Below are 24,818 nucleotides of genomic sequence, written 5' to 3'. Positions count from 1 at the left end.
ATTTCTCAGGTAAGCCTTAATCAAGGACTGCAATTTTGGCCAAATGCCTTTCTAACTTGTCACAGAGCTTATACTAACTGTCATTTGTAACTTAGTGCTCATGGGAAAATATGTTCTAAGTTCCCAACAATTTACAAGTGCATTTTTGGATAGCAACTTCTTTAGATCATGGAGGGCCAATATTTATAGATCTCTTCTCAACATTCCAACTGTCTGCTTTTTACTGACACACTGTATAGTTCATTTTTTCACTTATGTAGATCGTTTTTTCTGTAATAAGTGCTAGTTGCTGTATAGTGGTTTCAGAACATTTTGCATATATAAATGAAAACCTTGAGAGGTCATTTTTAATGTAAATCACTAACAATTCAAAGGGTGGAACATTTTAGTTTTCAGTGTTTAATATGCTGTCTTCTATTTATTGGAAAATACTCATTTTGAAATACTGAGAGACTGGTGAGAGAAGACAATGCTTTCCATGATGACTTGCCAGGAAATATTTTTGTTCTTTTGTAGCATTCTTTAGTATCAAATAAAAGAGAATGGCATACTGGGCACTTCCTTAGAATTGTCCTATGGAAGCTCAACAAATACTGGCCAAAGACTGAAAGGTACGTTGATGTTTTTAACCAGCTCATAACTATCAAATCCTTCTTCAGGTTTTATAAAAATGATTGATCAAACTTTTATTGAATGCCCACTCTGCTCTTAGCACTGATTGAGGTTGAGTGAAATACATTGTCTGTCCTTAAGGAACTGACAATTTACTAGATATGATTCATTGTTATGAAGAAATTCTCTTTAATGCCTATTAGCTCTAGAAATGAAAGAAGATAATCATATAAAGTGCTTAGCCAAAATGCTTGGCATGCAATCCAGTGTTCCATAAAACTTAACTGTTATTGTCATTGTTATAAAAAATTGCAAAAGAAATACAATGATCTACTTTGTTGTCTTTTAGTCACCTTTTGGGTGATGCCTATAAAGTAATGTTAATTATTACAGAAGTCTATAAATGCCTCCCCAAGTGTTTGGTGACTACAGCATCACTTTTCTACCCAGGAAGCAGGGATAAAAATAAACAATCACTTCCCCTAGGTAACAACGTTGATTTTGCAATTCAGATTTTACGTTTCACTGCCTTCTTAACAACTCTGCCAATATATTCATCTTATCTGGCTTATGGGACACAGGTTTGAAATTTTGTACAACCTTCCTCTACCTTTTTGCCTGCTTTAGCTGAGTTATTTACTGCATATTTAAAAGGAGAATGGACTCAGGATTCAGATCCTCAGGATGTTGTTTTACTTAAATTTTTGCAGCTTAGGGGCATGCATTTACTGGAAAAAATGGACAATTGTAGCTTAATGCTGAGGCCCGGATGAAGGCAGAAAATTAACAGTGTTGCTTACCAGAAGACCCTGTTGTTCCTGAATTTTCTGTGTCAGGAAGGCCAGGGACAGGATGGCTCAGAGGGCTGGGAGGAAAGGGTGCTGACATTTTGGAGGACAGCTATGTTATGAGAATAATTCCATCCTGTTTAAAAATTTCCTAGCAATAACACCCTAGGACACTGGCCACTGACTGACCCCTCAAATGGACAGGACATGACCTCATGAATGGCTTTCTACAAAGGACCACACTTGAATCCCAGCCCTCTCGCCATGTGGCAACCACTGGCTGCTTCCTCCTTGGCTTGCATCAGTTGGGGTTTGCAACAACACGTCAGGGCCTGTTGTATGGCCACATGGGGTACATTTGCCACTATCATTTCCATTATTTAGGGCAGTCGTGTATCCTGAATCTCAGGTCCGTCTCAACTGCAGTAGGCTTGGGACTTTTCATAAACTACACTTCAGTGGCAGAAAAATCATACTTTCCAGACTCCTTTGGGCTAGCCCTATCACAAATCAGAGACCCTGTTGACCTTTTCCTCTAGCATAGAAACTTCTTGATTAAATATTGTTTTTTTTTTTCTTTTTGCTCCATAGGAGGATGGAAAACTTTGCCTCCCTCATGCATGCTCAAGAGTACCATTGCTTAACAAAGGAAACAAAGGAGCACTGATGACTCACAAAGAGGTAAAGCTGGATTTACAGAAGGATAAGTGTTCACAGGGAGGATCTTTATAAGAGTCTTTAAGATAAGGAGAAGGCTGGAAGGTTTCTGATGTGTATGAGTGCTCTCTGTGGATACATCTGTAGAGCTGGCGAGACACATATCTTGTGGGAAACCACCTCAGACTGGAAGCCAGGAGCTCTGGTGCTGGTCTACAGTCTTGGAGTCAGAAAACCACTGGTCCCCTGCACCTCTTCCTCATGAAAGAGACAATGGCTGACTCAAATCTAGGGTCTCTTTAAGAGCTGAGGATCAGGGTAATTTTCTCAAGTGGTCTGCCTCACTGCTGGGTCATGCCCTTTTCAGTGTGTATGAAGATGTCACATGCATGTCTCTTCATGGTTATCATGCTGAGTGGGCACGGTGACTGTCGATGTGACTTCCGCCCTCAGAACTCTGCACTGGGGTCTAAGTCCCAGGAGTAACTCAGTGTCAGCACATAGTAGACATCTGATGAATATTTGTGAGAGCGAGGAAAAGGAGAGAGGGGAGGGAAGGAGAACGAAAGGAGGAAAAAAGAAAAAAGTGGAAGGACCTAAGGAAGGAGAAAGGAGGGAAAAATGAAGGGTGTCTGTTATTCTTCCCTTCAAATCTTCCTACATCAAATATGGGAGCTGCTGTCCATACGAGGTCTCTTTTGACTTCCCATTTCTTGACTTCCATACCCTCAATCCAATTTTCTCTTTCCTATGTTTTAAGTTTTAGTGTCTCTTGTTATAAAAGACTGATTGTCCTAATGTGTGTAATTTTAATGACCCTTTCAAGAAACATGGACATCTTAATCTGGATTTCCCAATATTTGAAAATGAGAATCAGGGCCTCTAGGGCAGACACTTATATAAGGTATCTATTTGAGATTGTGGGTGCTAAATTGACTTATTGTAGGAATCACAATCGGGAGATATATAGAACCCCTCAACCCAGGTCACACAAGGAACTTCCCATTTTGAGTGCTTAGAGGGCCCATATTCTGAAAGAGCTTTGCTTTTACCCATTTGGGCAGAGACCTCTCCTCATGTGCAAGAGGGTAGGGCAGCAGGGTGAGCCCCTATGACTCTAGTGGAAGGGGCCTGTCACTTCTAGGTCAAGGCAGTGCCACACGAGTGTCCATCCTGCCCTCAACCCTCCTCAGTGGTATGGCAGGACACTCCACAGAGAGACACTTTCAGATGTCAGGGGTTGATTTTCCATTGGTGAGAAATAGGCCTTTATTGTGTTAGGGTACTGGGATTTGGGGATTTGCCTTGTTGGAAGTTCCCAGATCAATACACACTTTGCTAGAAACCAAAGAAATAACTAAAACATTTAGCAAGATTTGTAATGTTTTGGATGATAAATTCCAGCTAACAGAAGGCAGGTGTTAATTTGCATGTTTGTTTGTTTATTTATTTTTACAGGGAGGGCAATATTTCTTCTCCATTTTAAAATGAATGTCAAAGTTGGAAACATCAGGAGGAAGGAGTTTCTGGAAGTATGATATTGGATCAAGTTTAAATAGTTTGCAGTAATACCAATAGTATAGTCACTTCATTGCACACATGGTATGTCATACTTAAAAATAAAATGTTTTTTTCTTTTAAATCTGTAAAAGATGATAGAGGCTAACATAGCAGTAATCATTACACAATATAATTCAAACATTTTTGCAATCTACCTTAAACTTACACAGTCATATATGTTAATTATATCTCAATAAAACTGGGTTAAAAGGAAAAACATACATTTCTACAAGTATTACTGCTGGGTGAAGCATTTACATATTTTTAAAATTTAAAATAATATTGACAACTTGTCTTCTAGAAAATGTGAATCTACTTAAGACAGCAGAAAAGTACTAGATCTTATTAGGTGAATAATATAGTCTTATAGTGTGACTTTGATTTATGTTTGACACAAATGAGACTGAACTTTATTTGTGTGTATATTGACTGTATATTTCTTCACTTTTGAAAATCCTTTTAAGTGTTTTTTTCATTTTATTTATTTTAAAAAAAGGATCAATGTTTTTTCTTATTTCCCTTCATCCTATAAATGTGTGTTGAGTGGCATGTAAATAGAATGTATTAGTATGAATCTTGATCACCACTGACAGTTCTATTTTAAGTTGAAAAATAAGATAGATAAGGGAAAAAAATCAGATATCTAAATGTAACTGTCATTTGTCCTTAACTCTTTTCTCCCCCTTGCTACCCTGATATATCTTACCACGTGGGGATAAAAGTTCTGTATTTGGATTTAAGGGTATAGATCCCCAGCAACAAGAGATTTGGGCCATAACTCTACTTTTGTTGTTTTTCCTGCTGACATCACCCAGCCAAGTTCCACACACTTACATGTAATTTAAGTTTCACTTATATAATATATAACATCCAAATGTGTGCAGTGTTGGGCCATTCATGGGCAAGCTCAGTGTACCCTCCTGGAGCTTTTTCTAAGAATGTTCACTGTGTGTTAAGATGTGGGAACAGACTTAAGGAACTCAGCTGGCATGTAATTGTAAACATTCACACTGTATCAAAATATAATAAAAATATTATGGATTAAAAACACAAATACTTTGCATGAAAGTTGAAATGAGAGCATTGATTTCAGTGACAATATTTTGCTTGCCATCAGCCCTCTTAGAGTTCTGACCCGAGTTCTGAGGCTCTCCATTCATTGTTCTTTGTTGTTAGGGTTACTTTAATGGAAGTATTTCGAGATATTCTGAATGTTAGGAGGGTTTCAGATGTCCCCGTTCAGATTCACATCTTGGTAATATTTGCCTTTGTAAATAGAAAGCTTTAGAAGAAAAGATGTGGGGTGTGTGTGTGTGTGTGTGTGTGTGTGTGTGTATAAAACTATAGATTTACATGTAAAAACTTAAATACTGAAGATTTAAAAATTAATGGTAATTATCACAGATGTGATAAAATGATCATTGCAATTGGTCAAATGAGCTGTAAGGCCAGAGGAAAAAGTGACTTTCTTTGGAATAAGATGCCCTCTGTTTGTGAACCACTTTAACTTAGGGAATGTCTGTTTGGTTTTCTACAAGTAACTTTGGGATATAAAGGGTTTGAGGTCTGTACTTCATGACTGAAGGAGCAGGTTTGTTTCCTGGGAAGATATTTTTATGCAGTCAAAGGCAAACAGCATCTTTGCTGAAGATGTGTGTTTTGTTCTCCCTTATTCCAACTCCCACCCCTTCAGGAATCTTGGTGACACAAACTCCTTGACCCCACAGGGGTGGAGACTGGGTGAGAGGGTGAGCCACCTCTGGGTCCATTCAGGGCACTACATCAGACTCTTGACTGCTGAACAATGTTACTAAAAAATGCCTTATGTTTAGAGGACAACAGTTAACAAAGTAGTTTGATATAATTTAGAAACAGAATTTTAGACTTGAAAGGAACATTAAAGATCTTTTAATATTAATACAAGGAGCCATATTACATTCACTTTGGAAATGGAGGCAGTGAGGTCCAGAGGATTAGGGGGACTTTCCCATACTCACACAGCAGCACAGTGTGACTGGGACTGGGATTGAGACCTTCTGAGTCCAGTGGATGGTCCTGCTAACTCCCCATGAGACCCCTTTATAGCCACACATGTAAATGTGTCTTCCTGCAGGGGCTGTAGCAAAGAGGTAGCCTGTATAGCTGGTTGCCTGGCTGGTGGTGTCAGTCTCTCCAACAACCCTTGAGGTAGGAAAGTCAGGTCACTCAGATAATTTAGGGAATCTCTAAAAGGAAATTGAGGCTCAATAAACAAGAACATCTCATTCAAGTCATAGCACTGGTAAGTGAAAAAACTGGGCCTGCAGTTGCCTCTGCCTTGAGATCTTTCTACCCATATGTGCCTTGGCCACAGTTATGGCTGCCCAGTTTCTGCTGACCATGATGAGGGCAGCTGGAAACCTTTCATAAAACTGAAGGAAAATATCATTATAGACAACCGGGTGGAGAATTAGAAAAGAAATAATTATGGTCATCTGTTATTCAGATAATGAAAAAGCAATTTTCTTTGCATTGTTGGGGCAAGGATAGTAGATTTTGCAATAGACTTTGCAGAAGGAAAGAAAGATTTTGTCAGTTGTCACCTTTGGCCCACTCTCTTGCCATCTGTTGACTGTAAGAAAAAATTGTCTGAAGATGAGGATTAATGTAGTAGCTGATTCCCTTCTGTACTTTTTGGATGAAATGTGATCATTCTGTTTCACATTCCTTCTTCTCACCTGCTCTGGAAAGCAAATTGAATTCTTTGAAAGAAAATTCAGTCCAGACCAGAACACACAGAGAACCAGTTTCTACCATCCCTCTTCAAATATAAGGGGCTCCTCTTAGCCGCAAATGCTTCTCTTCTGGCTTGTTTACATTGCACGGTTTATTCCATTAAGGTTCAATTTCAGGTGTTTGGTGAAACCCAGATGGTTGGAGACTGGCTTCTCTGAAGAATATAAGCACCCACTAGTAAACAATTTCTTAGACTAACTTCCTCAAAGATTTGTGTTAGAATTCACTGGACATTCCATGGATGGAGAGCTTGCTAACCTCAACCTTTCAATCTGCTGGATGTTCCTCCAGGCCCAACCTATCTGATTATAGTACTATCCCCAACCCTTGCTTCTCCCTCTACTTCTCTCCATTTTCAAGCTCCTGACTTGGGGCTCAGGCTGTACTTGCTTGGGAACACAACAAATGGAATGTTTTCCAAATAATTGCTCTCCCCCTTTTATGGTTCTTTGCCCAAGGTTTTCTCTTAACTTCTTTTATATACACAAGCACATAACTGATACTATATTCTTTATAAACACCTAGTTACAGGATGTTGAAATACCAGAGACTAATAGATTTCATTTTGTAGTTGAGCAAATTGAGACCCAGGAAATTTAATCATGTGTCTAAAGATTCCAACCAATGAATGTGGGAGCAGAGGGGATACCCCAGTGTGATTCAGCTGAGAACCAGCTCATGCTACAGTCCTCCTTCCTTGAAGGACAGATTCAAGTTCCTCTCCGCTGTGACTCTAAACTACTTGAAAATCTTTATTTTTTTTTTAATGATTTTATCTATGCATACAAGAGCTGGGGTGAGGCCAGAGGTGCGGGGGGTTAGAGGATTCACCAGAGACAGAGTGGGGAACAGAACAGGCAGACTGACTGATATACACTGCTGAGGGGAGCAGCAGGTGAGACAGGAGAGGTCTGCTGAGCCATGTGGGTCAGCTCCCTGGCCGGGGATTGAACTCGTGCTGCAGTGGCTGAAGATTGGTTTGTAGTGCTGAGACTTAACCTCTTGTGCCACCAGGGAGGCCCCTGAACTTCTCCATTTTTGAATTACTTTCCATCTACAATCCACATCATAAAAATTCATGCTGAATTGTTCTTGTGTAGTTTGGGAATACTGGTTTTCTCTTCTCAGCCAATTAGGAAAGGCATCTGACCACTCACTTCTGCGTTCAGGGTAAAGCAAAAGTAATACGTATAACAAACAAATGCTGGTTGGTTGATTCATTGATTAATTAACATTCATACCTTGGCTGTTGTAGCCACTTTAAATCTACTGAGATTATGCTGTACTGTGTGGGTCCTAGCAGAATTTGTGGCTTCTGTAATCTAATTGTAAATGATAACTAAACTGTCAATTTTAATAGGTCCTTCGTAGGCCACCTGGGGATGACTGTTGCATGATCTTCCCTCTCTCTCCCCTGCTCACTATTATCACTTGTTCCAGGTCCTTAAAACTAGCTGCAGCCTGCCCAGCTTGTCATATGAAACATGCTTCTTACTCTATACTCTCAGATACTCTTTTCACTTACCTGTCCTTGAAAGGTCTGCTCCATGACACCTCTTCTGCAGGCAAAATCATTTATTTCCTATTTGCTCCCTTATTTCCACAATGCAGGCTTGCCTTTTGTGGCTTATGGTCATTTGTTGGACATCTTCTCCTCCACCAGGCCTGGGAACTCCTACAGAGCTATGGGCCTGTCTTCTGCATCTTTACACTTTCTGTGACCCAGGTTCTGCTATGGGTCAGAACTGAGGTGCTCTAAATTAATTGTTGAATGAATTGCATTGTTAGATGTGGTAGCAGGGTGAAAATTGAAAGAACGAGTCTGGAAAGAATGGCTGACTGGGCCCTAGTAAGTGCTAAGTACTCACTGCCCATAGACCACAGCATTTTCTAGAAGTTTATGTGATGGTCCTTTAAATTAGAAGACCCAAGCCAGGGCCTCCCTGGTGGCACAAGTGGTTAAGCACAGCGCTGTGAAGCTGTCCGCAGCCTCTGAGCACAGGTTCGATCCCCTGCTAGCCAGGGAGCTGCCCACATGGCGCAGCAGACCTCTCCTGTCTCGCCCGCTGCTCCCCTCAGCAGTGTATTTCATCAGTCTGCCTGTTCTGTTCCCTACTCTGTCTCTGGTGAATCCTCTCACCCCCCAATACCTCTGGCCTGTACCCCACTTAAAAAAAAAGACCCAAGCCATTTAGCATTGAACTTTCCATCTAAGGGGGAAACCAAGTGTGGGGTGGATTAAACACAATGCTAAGGAAACTTCAACTGTAGGGACCTCACATGCCCAGGCCCTTTCTATGGTCCTATATTTAATTTTTTTTTTTAAGATTTATTTATTTATTTATTTATACAAGTACTGGGTACAGTCAGAAGCATGGGAAGGTGAGAGTATTCACCAGAGCCAGAGAAGAGAGCAGAATAGGCAGACTGATGAAGTACACTGCTAAGGGGAGCAGCGGGCGCAGCAGGAGAGGTCTGCACACCATGTGGCACCCTCTCTGGCAGCGGCGAGGGATTGAACCAGTGCTGCAGAGACTGCGGGCAGCTTCGCAACCCAACGCTCAACTGCTGCATCACCAGGGGAGGCCCCTATATTTAATTTTGAACTTGTAATTTTGAATTTTCCTTAAGAAGAACTCTTAAAACATAGAACACATAATCCAGCAATTTCACCACTAAGAATCTACCCAAAGGACACAAAAGCACTCATTCAAAAGGAAACCTGCACTTCTGTTTATAGTAGCACTATTTATAGTAGTTAAGATATGGAAACAACCTAAATGTCCCAGAACAGATGAATGGATTAAGAAAATGTGGTAGCTACACATGATGGAATACTACTCAGCAATCTTAAAAAGTTAAACTTATGTCATTTGAAGCAACATGAATGGAGCTGGAAGGGATTATGCTCAACAAAACAAGTCAGAAGGAAAAAGAAAAATATGGGGTGTTTTCACTTATGTGTAGAATATAGAGAAACAAAACAAAGGGTCAGGAAAAAGACAATCTGGAAAGCTGACCAGAGACATGAAGTCTATTGTAGGGAGGGGAGAAAGGAGGAGGGAAGGGTCAAAACAGGGGAGAAAGAGCACAAGAGACTATGGTGACAGGTCACAGCTGCTATGGTGATGAGAGAATTGCAGGAACTACACCTGAGGGGAGAAATCAGATATTATCCAAAAATTAACAATGATGTAAGACAAAAAATACTTAAAATAACATATATACATATATATATATAACTTATTTATATATACGTATATATATAAAACATATATATATATAAAACTTCAGGCCCATGTGAGTAGGGTCTGCTCCCAGCCTATGACTGCTGCTGGGATCTGTCCCCAGGAGAGGCACGGGACCACCACATCACTCCCCAGAGTTTTGACCGGACTGGGCTAGGCCAGCCAATTAAGTTGGAATTGTCCTGACATCCGGCAAATTTCTTCAGTTGATGAGCTAATTGGTCTTTCTGGCATATTATTCCATCTTTCACAGTTGTAAACCAAGGCATGTTTTAGGAGGAAATATAGTACTTATCCCTGATGACATGTGCTTCAAAAATACAAGAATGCCCCTAAAAGGGTGCCTCTAATTAGTAGCTAAACTATGCACATGTTTTAAATGTTTGTATAATTTCCGAAGTTCTTTTGTTTTCATTGTGCCATGCAGTCCTTCCATGTGCCCAGGAAGGTTGGTTGAGGTAAGTGTCACATCTACTAACACATAGGCACTGAGTCTGTAGATAGTAACTCATATAAGGTCCCAGGGCAACCTGAGTCAGAATTGAGGTAGAACTAGAGTCTCTTGATTCATCTACATTTTGTCTCCTTTTTCATGGGCTTCAGTGAGGGAAAGAATAGTAAACCACATGTCATGCAGAAGAGGGTCTTTTCCCCTAAGAAGGTCTTATTGGAGCTGGTCTTCCAGGTTTACAGGAGGTGATCGGATGAGAAAGAATTAAGACAGGAAAGAGTGGGTGTTTGTGTGTAAGTGTATGTGTGTGAGTGGCATGTGTGGTATGTGTTGTGTGTCATATGTATGTATGTCTATGGTCTATATTTATGTGTATTGTGGTATGTGGTTATATATGCATGTGTGCATGTGTGGTGTGATGCATGGCATATATATGGTATGCATGTATGTGTGTGGTGTTCGCATGTGTGTGGTGTGTGGGGTATGCTGTGTGGTGTATGTATATATATATGTACATGTGGTGCATGGTGTAAAATTATGTGGGGTGTATGGTGTGTGGTGGTGCATGGGTAGGTGTTGGAAAGTGGGTGCTACCTTGAAAGACGCTATCCCTCCAGCTTTGGACAGAAGGTTATAGACTAGTTTACACAAAATACACGGGTGAAAATCAGGGGACAGGAAGGAATCTAGGAATTTGAAGATGGGGGAGATTTGATTCATTGACACATTTGGTGTATTATTCTGAATTTAGGATTGAAAGAGGCAGCTGGAGTTTAGGTATTTTTAGCATTTAACATTATTTAATATTCTGTGTCTTATTTTAGTGGCCCTTCCACAAAGAGACCAAAAGAGTTCCCCCAACTCCATGCCACGTGTGCTCGATGAAACAAAAAGGTCAGAAGCTAACCTTCCCTTACGCCTATGTGGCTAAATCTGAGGCTGCTTAGAAATTCATGCCTGTATTTTGCTAGTGAGTTGAAAGCACTTAGAAACATTTCCTGATGAGTCTTCACAATCTACTCATGAAATAAATAATACAGTATCTATAGGAGCTAACATGAGGCTAGCAATGGAAACACTGAACTTGTTTAACTTCCCACCACACACATAACAAACAAAAACACACATACATAGTATGAAATGTTTAATATAGCACTTTAGCTCTTGTCTGGGAAGAGATTAATATGGAAGCTTCTTTTCTGTGGTCATTTTGCATTTTATTTTATTTTATTTTATTTTTTTAAATAATAGATTTTATTTTTATATTCCCCATACAATTGCAACCCCGCATTTTGACCCCAATCCCTCCCCTCCCACCCCCCACCCCCCAAAAAGTGTCTCTGGTTCATAGTTTTTTGTTGATTTTGATTTTCACTTTCTTATAGTTATTCATTTTCCTGGTCCCTTATTTAAGTTTTCTAGATTCCTGCTATGAGTGAGACCATCCGGTATTTTTCTTTTTCTTTCTGGCTTATTTCACTGAGCCTGATCCCTTCCAGCGCCATCCATGTTGCTGCAAATTGCATGTGTTTAAATGTCATACCTCAATTGCCTTTGGCAGTTATTTCTTCAGCTTGATTCCATTTCATTAATTGTTGCTTAAAAGAGATAATGACATCCCAAAAGATATTGGGAAATCCCACACTTGTGCTTCATCTTCATAAAGACAGGGTTACAAATCATGCCAGCTATGAATGTTGTAGAGGGAAGTATAATCAGAGTGCCCAGTGGGCTTTCTGATCACAGTGTCTTAGTAGTCTATACTCATTCTTTAACTGTCAGATATCTGATTTAATACATAATTGTGCAATGCACATGTTTTTATAAATAGACACACATCTCTGAATTCCAACTCTAGACAAAGCGTAGCACTTGGAGGTGGGGTCAGCACCGCCTGAGAGTTTGAGAAGCAGGAGAAGAGGGTAGAGAGAACATGGCCTTTGCCACTTTGGGTCCTAAAGGAAGATGTACCATTTTTAGGTCCCCATGCACTGTGGGTAGGGGTAGAAGCAAAGGCCTGGAGCCACAGAAGGTGAGTGTGGAGACAGCAGTTGAATCGGATGGATTAGAGAGATGAAAAAGGGAGAAAGATGAGAGGTAGGGAATTAACAGAAAAGAAGTGTCAACTCCATAAGAGAAGCATTGGGTTTTGTGGAATGTGCTCAGTGTAAAAAATAACTGCATTTTGATGTCTCTTCCAGGCTTTTCATAGTTAGACAGCTGCAGAGGGAGAGAAAAATGCAGGGCCCAAAGAGAAGGAATGTTTTCAGAGATGGGTGACCTGCATGACAAGGCCCTGGGGGTGACTGGCTCACTGCTCTTCCCATTCTATTGTACACGACTTGAATACCAGGCCATGTCACCAACTGGATCCTGTCTTTCTTGGGCCACTTCATGGGATGTAGTAAACTGTTTGCCTGGTATTATTACACACCTACCAAACACACACACACACACACACACACGAACACACTTGCATTGTAAGGTCTTGCTTCATCATTTATTTATTTATTTATTTATTTATTTATTTATTTATTTATTTATTTGTGGGACCCTTGCTGGTGGCCGGGGAACGAACTGGTGCTGCAGAGGCTGCGGGCAGCCTCACAGCCCAGCCCTCAACCTCTGTACCACCAGGGGAGGCCCTCTTGCTTCATCTTTTAAACAAGTAGTTAGTCCATGTAATCGTACCTCTTGATATTCATGTTCAGCTAAGTGTACAGGTGTATAAACACACACATATTCTGAATGGTTTAGAAAACATGAACGTTTAGCTTTGTACTTGGGTGTTGTTCAAGTATTGAATATGAAGCAATGCACTTTCACAGAGAAAAGAACTGTCGCTTTGATGCCTTTGCTTGGGCAGATGTGCTCACCGGCCACCGCACAGACCTGTTTCCGTACAGTTAATCTTATGAGCTTCTGTTCACCTTTCATTCTCATTTCTACTCTGCAGAGACTTGCTTTTGCTATGTAGACAGGTGAAAGCAACAACCACACAATTCTGTTTAAATAATAACTTGTTTGTGTGAGGAAAGAAGCATTTTAGCATATATCAGTTACTCCTGAAAAGTCTAATTTGATGACTTTTTATTTATGGAATATTGGCTTATTTTTATAGGTAAAATCTGAATTCTGTTTGACCATCATCCCTAGAAGGACTTCCCAGAAGAGATTAGCTTTAAGGAGAATTTAGAAGAAAAGTCATATGCATTATGCAGACTCCAAAATCAAATGCCTAGAGAAAGATGAAAGAAAGTAAAACTTTAAGATAAAGGCACATGCATTTAAAGAGCTGCTTGAAGGCTTAAATAGGAGCATTAAATAGGAGTGATCCTTTAGGATTATAGAATTATTTCTGGCTTGGATCTTGCAAGACATTAAATGAACTTGTGCTAATTTCTCCTTTTTAAAAATAAAATGGTAAGATTGAGCAGAGGATATTTAATTTAGAATCAGTTGTCCATGACTGCACCCAACCTTCATTTTTTTTCTAAATATCTCTCTTCCAAAAGCAACTGAGAGGACTTACTGGCCTGAGGTGGTATCTCATTCTGGTCTTGATTTGAATTTTCCTGTTGATAAGTGATGATGAAGATTTTGTCGTGTGCTTGTTGGCCATCTGTTTGTCTTCTTTGCAAAAGTGACTATTTAGCTCCTCTTCTCATTTTTTGATTGTGTTATTTATTTATTTATTTATTTTTTTGCTGAATTGTGTGAACTCTTTGTAAATCCTTGATATAAGTCCCTTGTTCAATGTATGTGGTATATATGTGGTATATTCTTCTGTTCGGTAGGGTGACTCTTTGTTTTAGTTATGGTCACTTTCATTTTAACAGATTTTTAGTTTGATGTGGTAGCCCAATTGTTTATATTGTCTTTTATTTTCCTTGCTGCTAGGGACAAATCCACAAAGAAATCTCTGAAACTTACATCATGGAATGTTTGCCTACATTTTATTCTATGTATTTTATGGTTTCATCCTTTACATCTGAGTTTTTTATCCATTTTGAATTGATTTTCATGTAGGGTGTGAGACAGTGGTTTACTCTCATTTTTTACATGTGGTAGTCCAATTTTCCTAACACTGTTTGTTGAAGAGACTTTCCTTTTTCCAATGTATATTATTCACTCCTGTGTTGTAGATTAGTTGTCTGCATATGTATGAGTTGGTCATATATTACTTTTATCATGAAAAGATATGTTTCATTTATGCCTAGTTTTTAAGGGTTTCATCATAAATGGATGTTGAATCTTATTTATTTCTGGGCTCTCAATTCTATTCAATTTGTCTTTGTGTCTATTTTTGTTCCAGTACTTTGCTATTTAAATTGTTATTGCTTTACAGTTTAGTTTGAAGTACCCCTTCCCCCCCTTTTCTTGTAAGGAGAGATTTGGCTATTTGGGGTCTTTTGTGGTTCCATAGGAATTTCAGTAATATTTGTTCCATTTCTCTGAAAAATGTCATTGAAATTTTTATTTTAATTGTATTGAATCTGTAAATTGTTTTGCATATATGATGGTCATTTTGACAAAGTTGATTTTCACTATCCATGAGCAGAGAATGTCTTTTCATTTCTTTGTGTATTCTTCCATTTCTTTTAACAATGTTTTACAGTTTTCCTGATGAAGGTTCTTCACCTCCTTTGTTAAGTGTACTCCTAGGTATTTAATGTGTGTGTGTGTGTGTTTTGTTTGTAAATGGTATGGTTTTCTTAATTTCTTCTACTAGCTCATGGTTTTTAATATAAGAAGATAGTTGATTTTTGTGTATTGATTTTTGTATCTTGCCACTCTGCTGAACTGGTTTTATTAGTTATTCCATGGATTCTTTAGGGTTTTCTATGTATATCATGTCATTTTCCCAATTATGATAGGTGTACTTCTTTCCCAATTTGGATTCCTTTTATCTTTCTCTTATCAAATTGCTCTAGCTAGGACTTTCAGTATACTATTGACTGTAGTGCTGAGAGTGGATATCCTTGTCTTGTACCTGATATCAGTGGAGAGGCTTTCAGTTTCTCATCATTGAGAATGATGCTACCTAGTGTTTGTTATATATGACTTTTATCATGTCATGATATGTTTCATTTATGCCTAGTTTTTTAAGGGTTTTATCATAAATGGATGCTGAATCTTATCAAATGCTCTCTTGGCATGTTTTGATAGGATCATATTTTTTTATCTTTCTTTTTCTTGATGTGGTAAGTTTTTTTGATTGATTTTAAGATGTTGAACTATCCTTGTATTCTTGGTATAAATCCCACTTGGTCATGATGTTTAATTCTTCTTATGCATTTTTGGATTTGGGTTGTTAAGAATTTATTGAGGATTTTGGCATCTATGTTCATTAGGGAGGTTACTTAGTAATTTTAATTGTTCTGTGTTGTCTTTATTTGGTTCTGTTCTGAGTATAATATTGGCCTCATAAAAATGTGTTTGGAAGTATTCCTACTCTCTCCAATTTTTTGAAAGAATTTGAGCAGAATAGGTGTTACTTCATTTTTGAAAGTTTAGTAGAACTCACTTGGGAAGTCATGTGTTTTCTGATTTTCATTTTTGGGTAAAGTTTTGATTACTATTTCAATTTCAGTGAATGTGATTAGTCTGTTTTGGTTTTCTGTGTCTTCCCTATAGTCTCAGATAGTAATGTAATTTTAAGATTTTATCTGTCTTTTTTAGGTTAGTGAACTTGTTACATATAGATGTTCATGGTAGTCTTTCATTATTCCCTGATTTTCTATATTGTCTTTTGTAACTTCTCCTTTTTGTTTCTGATCCTGTTTATTTGAGTTTTCTCCCATTTTTTCTTACTGAGCCTAGCCAGAAGTTTGTCTATTTTATTTTTTCAAAGAATAAGTTTTTCATTTTGTTGATTTTTTTTGAGATTTATTTATTTTTATACAAGTGCTGGGGTACAGGCCAGAGGCGTGTGAGGATGAGAGGATTCACAAGAGCCAGAGCTGGGAGCAGAACAGGCAGAAGGACTGAAATACACTGCTGAGGAGTGCAGCGGGCGAGACAGGAGGGGTCTGCCGTGACATGTGGGAATCTCCCTGGCTGGCCAGGAATCAAACCAGCACTGCAGAGGCTGCAGACATCTTTACAGAGCTGGGCTCAACCCGCTGCACCACTGGGGAGACCCTGGTTTAGTTGATTTTTTTAATGTCTTTTGAAATCTAATTTATTTCTGCTGTAATTTTTGTTATTTTCTTTCTTCTCCTAGCTTTTGCATTTTTTTTTGTTCTTCTTTTTCTAGTTTCTTGAGATGAAAGTCATGGTTATTTATTTCAGCTCCTTCTTATTTATTGATGTAAGCCTGAATCGCTATATACTTCCCTCTTAGTATTGCTTTGCTGTAAGTTCTGGAAGGTTATTGCCTCCTTGTCATTTGTCTCAAGGCATTTCTTTTGACTTCTTTGATTTCCTCATTGATCCAGTGGCCTTTCAGTAGTGTGACAAATGACTATATTTTAGAGACTTGGATGGTCACTCAAGGGCAGGAGAAGTAGACTCCAGGCTAGGACTCTGGAAATAATGCCTAGAAAATGTCCCTGACTTTATTCAGAAAGGTAGTTTGATGCCTTATATAGTCACTTGAAAGTAGAATCTGCTTCCTCTCTCAACTTCAATTGCCTCTTAATTCCCAAGAAACTGACCACAAAGAAAACTTCATATCCCTAAAATCTTGTTCCAGTAGAAAAAAAGATAAGAGACGCCAATCTCTCCTTTACTTCATCACACCTTTAAACTCACAGTGACATTTTACATTATCTGTACCTTTAGCTGACAAGGAGTCTGGGAAATGTAGCTTTAGTCACAGCTACTGCAGGGTAGGAAAACACTCCAGAAAGACCTGAGAATGAATCTGTTGTCAATTACTTGCACCTCCCACAATGGAAGATGTAGATACACAGCAAGCAGCTCGGTGGTGAAAATATCTCCTACAAGAAGAACTCCTGTAGTTTTCATTACTGTAAACTTTTATCATTGGGGCACTTGACCCCTTGCCTTTGTCAAATTTAAATAATTACTCTTGGAGAAATTTTAGTAAAGTCTAGGCCTCTTCAAGGAAGAAAGGGAAAGTAAGGTGTGCAGGTGGACCCTGGAGTTTTAAAGGATTCAAATTCATGTTAAGTTTCCTAGTGTCACAGAGGGTGGCTCACAATGCTTACACAGAGGCAGCTGCAGGAATCCAAAAACATCTTTGACTAACATAAAATCCACGTGGTACAGGACCTGGAGGATCTGAAACATTATGTGAATTAAATCATTTGTAATTTTTTTCATTTATATATATTTTATATCATTGTTCATTTTTAAACAATGTTTGCTTCCCTGCACCCCTCAGGTATAGTCCCCATAGAATTTCCTTCACCAATTCACCTTTGCCTGTGAATCACCATAGTCGCCTGTGCTCCTCCTTCCTTCCCTATACTCCTCTCCCTCCTCCCCCTCTGTAGGATGCCTTTGGTTTGTAATTGCCTGTTTGTTTTTGTTTTGTTTTGTTGTGCTTTGTATTGTTATTATTTTTCTCCCCTGATGTCTATGGGAACCAAATAAGGCATTTGTAATTTAAGTACTTAAAACATAGTGATGTTAAATATTGCATGTCATTAACAAAGTCAACAACCACATGTTAGGCTACAACATGTGTTGGAAGCCCCTGGTGATAGGCCTTGGAGGTCATGCCAAAGTTATTAGTGCCTATTCCACTGAGGCAGGTAGGCTACAGCTAAGAGTGTTCTGATTGTCAATTGCTGGAGGGGGACCTATTAGGAGACAGTGTCCCCTCTTAACAGAGGCAATGGGATGAGCAGAGCCTTTGGATACAAAAGACCAAACAAATCATGTAAATTTCTTCTTGCTATTTTGGCACTGGGTAAAGACTGGTATATGTATATCATTCCCCATAACAATTTTTGTATCCAATTATATAAGAAAACTTTGGCCTTGGTTTCTAATAAGACTATGTAGCCTGAAGAATCTGAAGAAATGTTGTGGTTTGGTTTTATTTTCAAAGAAAGACCAAAAAACCTCTACAACACAAATTGATTTTGTGTTTTAGGTTTGCTGTATAGCTTCTGACAACCACAAAACTCTGAAGCTTCTAACTGATGAGCAGAAATGAGTAAGACTTTTTTTTTTTTTTTTTCAAATTAACAAAGCCCATGAACACTGCAAGAATTTCATATAATGTTCTGTTTGCCCATGGACCTCTTTTTAGTCTTTAGAGTTGGAGGTATGAGTCACCTATAATTTTATGTTTCTTGAACATTTTCCTGAGAAATCATCTTTAAGTATCTCATCTTTAATTCTGTATCATACTTTTATTACATTTAAATTTTAACTTAAACAGACCTTATAAATGTCTTAACCCACTGGAATGGATTCTTATTCCAAATAGCTTTAATGTTTGATGAAAGTTGTATTTTCTCAGGAAACAAAGTGAAGCTGAATTTTTCTTGGTACTTCCTCAGGGATTTGTTTCTACAATCTGAACCAACATTTGGGCATGAAAGTTTTTGAGGGTTTTTTAAAGGCTTTAGTTACCATTTGCCTACATGACTCCTTTCTTCCCCCTCATATAATTATCTTATTTGTTGGAACCAAGACATGCTGAAACATTACAGGGAATGTTTCTCCAACAGGCAGATTGGAAGTGGGATGTAATAGTCATACAAAATAAAGTGTGCTAGTGTAATTACAAGCATAAATTTTATGGATTTGGAAATTGAGAAATAGTGTCCTGAGAAATAGTTAAGGAAGTGATATTTAAGGAAAAGCTTATCAATTTGAACTTTTCCTTCCCAGGTATAACAGCATAGTTGTTTAGAGCATGGATTTTGTTGACTCTTTCTGAACTTCAAGCAGCTCTTAGCTACCATGTGACCACGTGTGATTCACTTAGCCCTTAGCGTCCCTGACTCTGAAAAGTGGAGCTATTATTAGCAGCTAGCTCACAGAGTTAATAGGAGGACATGAAATTAAATTGCATTCATAGAATTTTACAGAACTTGTCACAGTTCCTGAAATAGTAAATGTGCTGAATTAATATTATTACCATAATTAATGCTATTAATGAATTTCTGTCCAGCCTGGGCCTATGTACAAAGATGATTCTTTATTTGCTACATTTAAATAAATACTGAGCAACTTGATTAATTATTGTTATTTATTGTTTGATGGAGACATTTTTAGGCTCAGGAATGTGCTAAGTCTAACAAGTGCTACCCATGGCCATGGGTAGATTTATCTGGGACAGTGTGAAGACAAGACCAGAAGGTGATTATAGCAAAATAATGAGCTGCGGTATTATGCACAATGGCTCTTTATATGTGTTACTGAAATACACTTTTATGATATGAGCATGAATCAGTGGGAATGTGGATGTACATTTACTGAGAGTTGATAAGTTGTCACCAAAAGAGTTGCACAGCTACCCTCCCCAATTCCTTCCTATCATGGGGCTTCATTTCAAGGATGGTCTGTGGTCTCACCTTCTTTATTGTTAAGACAAGGTTGAAACTTGGATTTGAGAGAGTTTAATAGGGTCCTTTTGCAAATGGTCTTTTGAGTAGTTTTTAAAATTAAGTATTTAGGATTCCATGAAATTAAGTAGTTGGTGGCACCCAATAGGTACCCTATACATGATAGCTAAAAGGGATTGAAGATGTCCCTTGTGGAAAAGGCTATAAGAACCACAAGACTGTGTATTTCCTGAGATGATAAGAATTTCTGAATGTATTTACTTTAAGCAAAAATCTTCAAAGTACAATTAGTAATAAATTGAGTGAAGTGACTGATTCCTCTTCAGTTGTTTTCCTTACAAGAACACAGAACCTAGATTTCTTTTAAAATGTAGTTCTGTTTTTCTTGGGTTTGGACTCTGGTCCTTATTAGCTGTAAAACCTTACATAGGTTATGCAACCTCTATAAGCAGTGGGTGCTGAGTATGCTTCTAGAAATATAGAGACTGTATATAAAATATTTTGTACACTTTGACATCCTTAGGTGAAAATTTATTATTTGTTATCATTGTTTTACCTGAAGATCAAAGGTGACATGTATTTTGGGGGCCCTTGCGGGATTATTTACACAAGTAATGGGCTCCATTATTTTCATGCCTGAGTCTCTTAGCACTTGGGTTTTTATGAGTACCTCACTTCATTCTGCCCCACATCTACCAAAGCAAACCCTTACCCTTGAATAATGCCTTTGAAAGTGTATACCAGGTATTAGAGAATCTGTGGTTTGGCCAGTTCAAAAACCTCAAGTCTCGTAGTAACAGGGGTCTGCCTTGCAGAAGATGAAGGTTCATCTTAAGAGCATAGAGTGGGCCAGAGCCAGCATCACACAAGGCTCCAAAGGGGTTATTGGATCTCTCCCAGAACCTAACATTTTCAGGAGCTCCATTTGCACTTAAGGTACAAGTTTGACCCACTTTACTTGTTTATAGAACTTGTCCTACTGCTAAGTACATCTTCCTCAACTTACAATGGGTTAACATCCTGATAAACTCATTGTAATTGAAAATATCATTAAGTAGAAAATGGGTTTAATACACCAATTTACTGAACATCATAGCTTAGCCTAGCCTACCTTAACTGTATGCAGAATACCTATATTAAACTACAGTTGAGCAAAATCTAATACAGAGCCAATTTTATAATAAAGTGTTGAATAGCTCATGTGATTTACTGAGTACTGTATGGAGAGTGAAAGAGCCTGTAGTGTGGTGATCACTGGTCATTTCCTTTCACGATTCTGTGACTGGTTGGGAGCAGTGGCTCTCTGCTTGCTGCTCAGCATCACAAGAGGGGATGCTACTGCTTATTGCCAGACAGAAAAAGGTGGAAGTTCAAGATGTAAAGGACAGTTTCTACTGCATGTGTATTGCTTTTGCACCGTCAATAAGTTGAACCAGGGAACCATCTATAAAGGCAATCAATCTGGTGGCTTTGCTGGAACCAGCTATAGTTTCTCAGCTGTCAATGGCTAGCAAATTCTGAAGTGGTCCTAGAAAAGCCTGCTGGGTCTCTCAGGTAAGTGTTCAGGTTTGGAGTGTTCCAGAAAAGGGATGGTTTCAACTCCCATCCCAATGAAACACATCTCTTGATTCATGTCCATCCTGAGTGGAATATTTAAGGTGTTAACTCAGTGGCAGTGTCAGAATTGGCACAGGTATTTTTTTTTGAAAGACAGATTTTCTGGCTTCAGTTCTGGAGACTCTGTTGACAGGGGTAGAGTTATTACATGACACCACAAAGATGACAGCAGGAGAAATGAGACCTTCAATTTGGTAGGGATGAATTCTCTTTGCTGTTATTGAATGTAGCACGTATAGACTCACCCTCACCTATGTACAGTTGACCCTTGAGCAATGCAAGAATTGGGTATGCTGAGCAGGACCCTGTTTAACTTAAGCAAATGCTTAGTTACTAATAGCTTGTCTTAACATAGCATAAATAGCTAATTATGTATTTTGTATGTTATATGCACTATATACTATATTCTTATTTTTTAATTTTTTTGAGATTTATTTATTTGTGTATACAAGAACTGGGGTACAGGCCAGAGGTGTTGGGGGTGAGAGGATTCACTAGAGACAGAGTGGGGAGCATAACAAGCAGACTGATGGAAATACACTGCTGAGGGGAGCAGCGGAGGAGACAGGAGAGGTCTGCTGGGCCATGTGGGTATTTCCCTGGCTGGGGATCAAACTTGTGCTGCACAGGCTTTGGACAGTTTCACAGTGCTGTGCTTAACCCCTTGCGCCTCGAGCGAGGCCTATACTATATTCTTACAATAAAATCAGTTAGAGAAAAGAAAATGTTATTAAGAAAATCATAAGGAGGGGAAAATGCATTCATAGTACTGCACTATATTTATTGATACAATAACTTTACAGTTTCTGTATATAATAAAGTTCATTTATAAGTGGACCCTTAAAATTCAAACCCATATTGTTCAAGGGTCAAGTATATTACATGGGTCTAGTGTGAGAAATGGCCTATGTATTTATTATTTTTAAGTTCCTCTGATGATTCTATGTGTCGGGTTCGAAATATTCTGACCTATATGATTTTAAAATTTAAGCTTCCCAAGTAAACGCTGGCACTCCTAGACCCTTAGACTGCGCTACTCATGACCTACGGACTTTGGAAGACCCAACAGCCTGAAATGTCTTCTAGGCATTTCAGAAGTACAGTACAGCTAATACAAATGTTGTATCTCATGACATGCTAGGATCAGCTGAGAAATGCCATTTCATGTGTGTCAGCAATAGAAAACCTCTCCAAACTGAGATGCACCACCATTACCTGATCCCTGTCTCTACTCCACTTTCACTCCCTGCCCACTGGGGCTAGTGGCTCTGGAGGACCCTCGTTGGGGTTTCCTTACAGAGGTTCTCAGATGAATGGAACTAAGGTTAAAGAGTACTTTTGTGCATTATAATTTCTTTTTTTTTAAATCCTGCACCTTAGGAGATCTGAACACATGCTTTGAGTATACATGGTAATAGCAGACAGTAAAGGACACCCAAACATGCCTGGCTTGGTTTTATGGAGGACAAAAAACAGGACCCACAGGTACCCACTTGTATCTCCCTCCACTTCTCCATGCTTGTGAGCACATGGCCAGGCCAGCAGTGACCTCTTGCATTATGAAAGACTGTGACTATTGACGAGGACAGCCAAGGTCTCAGGCTAGCAAACTGATACCGTTGATTGAAAAGGAATCCTGGCCCTGCTGAGCCCTCAGAGTGTGTTTTGCTATTCCATGACACAGTTTTGAACTAGAAAGCAGTTTTGTGGGTTGCAATCAATGGGCAGGGCAGAGTCTTCCTATTGCTCAGAGGAATATGATCACATAAGTGGTATAATGTCAGCAGACAAAGAGGTAGACAGATACTTAAGAGGAAGAAAGGGAGAAGGACTGAGGGTGGCTGAAAGACAAGCCCTGCTCACGTGATACAATTTCAAAGGAAGAATATAGTTTTTTAACAGAATTTTTTTTAAAAAGTAGGTTATCTTTAAAGTAAAAATGCCAGACATAGAAATAGTTAACTTATGATTTTTCTAATTTTATTCAGCAACTGGATTACTGGAAAAATTCTAGGGTCAGAATAGATATTTAAAAAAAGCAGTTCATTTGACAAAACTCTCTTTATAGGTACTTTTTAAAAGTTTTTTTTTTTTTATGTGTGTGTGTGTGTGTTGAGGTAGAATTGCATAATAATACTATATAAAATTTAGGTGTGCATCATTATGAATCAACCTCTGTATATACTATGTTAAATTTACCAGGTAAAGGCCAATTCTACCCTCCTCCCTGCTGCCCTTCTAGCTCCTGGTAAAGCTTATTGGCCTCCTCCCTGCCTGGGATGACAGGCTTTGCCTTTGTCACTTTTTCCTTCTGACAATCTCCAGTGCATCCTCTGGGCCAAGCTCACCCAGAACCTGGCTCGGGAATACTCCCTTTAGACAGGAGTTGCTCAAATCTTAGTTGTGGTTTCTACCTCTCCACACCTTTATTATATTTTCCACACCTTTGTTATAAGACATTGCCATGCCACAAAAAATTAATTTTGTATATGCCTACCTGCGTTATTGCCCTGGGAATCTAAGAGAACAAAATTTTATCTTGTGTACTTTGTGTTTCAGGAGCCTGTTGTGTTGTCTGATGCAGAACAGTGACTCAGGGAATGCTTGTTACCCAGTGAATGAAGGAGCTAGAAACCATAAAACACCATCAACAAGAAGTGAGATTGGAAAGTCAGCAGGGAAGTCACAGGAAGTCAGCATTGGTAAATATTGAATTGTATAGGATGACAACTAGGAGTTCCTAGAATAACTCCCACATTGAAGACATGAGTATCTTACACTTTCCCTGTTGGTAAATAGCAAGTGCTCATAAATGTCTGTTGAACACTGAAATAAATTGTAAAATATGCATTTAACCACAACTAACTGTGGACAAGAGGCCAGGCTCACTGAGAGAAATGACCAATTGACTTACTAGTTACCAGCAACTCAGGGAGGGACGGGGTGACACTGCTCTGGTGTTCCATTCCAGCTCAGTTCTAGGTCCACTGTGGGGCTGCTGTGGTAGAGGACAGACTTAAAAAAAAAACAGATGCGTTGTATATCTAACTGTAGACTTCTCTCTTTTGGGGTTTACTTCCTAAAGAAGGTCGATATGGATGTGCATGGCAAATAAGCCAAGCTGTGGTGACCCCGAGGGTGGAGTACATGGGGACTGGGCACTGTATCCCACGGCTACTGTGATCCACACAACATGCAAGATCCCCCAGGTCAGGTCCTGTAAGGCAACTAGCACATCTATCACAGTGAGCTCCAAAATTCACATAGATTTTGCAGTTTCTTACATAAACTGTGACTATTGCTGTAGTTTGAGGGTTTGTAACAAGCAATAAAATCCAAATGGACATTCAGTTTACTTAAAGCTTATACATGTCAGCACTTAACTAAATAAAAAAAAAAAAGGAGAGAAAATAAACTGACAATGATTAATATTACTAATGATTAGTTTTGCTTATTTTCTAAAGTAGTAAATTGATCCTTCTGTTTAAAATAAGTAGGGAAATGATATGAGGAAGCACTCAGGCAATTTACCTTCTGTCCTCACTTGTTGCTTTGCCATTTGGGGGAAATTTTGATTTTCTGTAGAGTTTACTGTGCAAATATTAGTTTCATTCAACTA

At 38.8% G+C, this 24,818-nt stretch overlaps 1 long non-coding RNA gene across 1 annotated transcript; it reads left to right on the top strand.

Annotated features, from left to right (window-relative positions):
* The first annotated feature begins 4,848 nt into the window (after window positions 1-4,848).
* On the top strand, window positions 4,849-23,890 carry LOC129146965 (uncharacterized). Its single transcript, XR_008554388.1, has 3 exons — window positions 4,849-4,872; window positions 18,160-18,222; window positions 23,759-23,890. It is a non-coding gene; the product is annotated as an uncharacterized LOC129146965 (long non-coding RNA).
* Window positions 23,891-24,818: the final 928 nt, after the last annotated feature.

Source organism: Talpa occidentalis, unplaced genomic scaffold (assembly GCF_014898055.3).
Source record: "Talpa occidentalis isolate TD23 unplaced genomic scaffold, MPIMG_talOcc4v2.1 talOcc4.5, whole genome shotgun sequence".
NCBI lineage: Eukaryota > Metazoa > Chordata > Mammalia > Eulipotyphla > Talpidae > Talpa > Talpa occidentalis.
The sequence above is the reverse complement of the archived record's forward strand: the minus strand, read 5'-3'. Positions and strand labels throughout refer to the sequence as shown.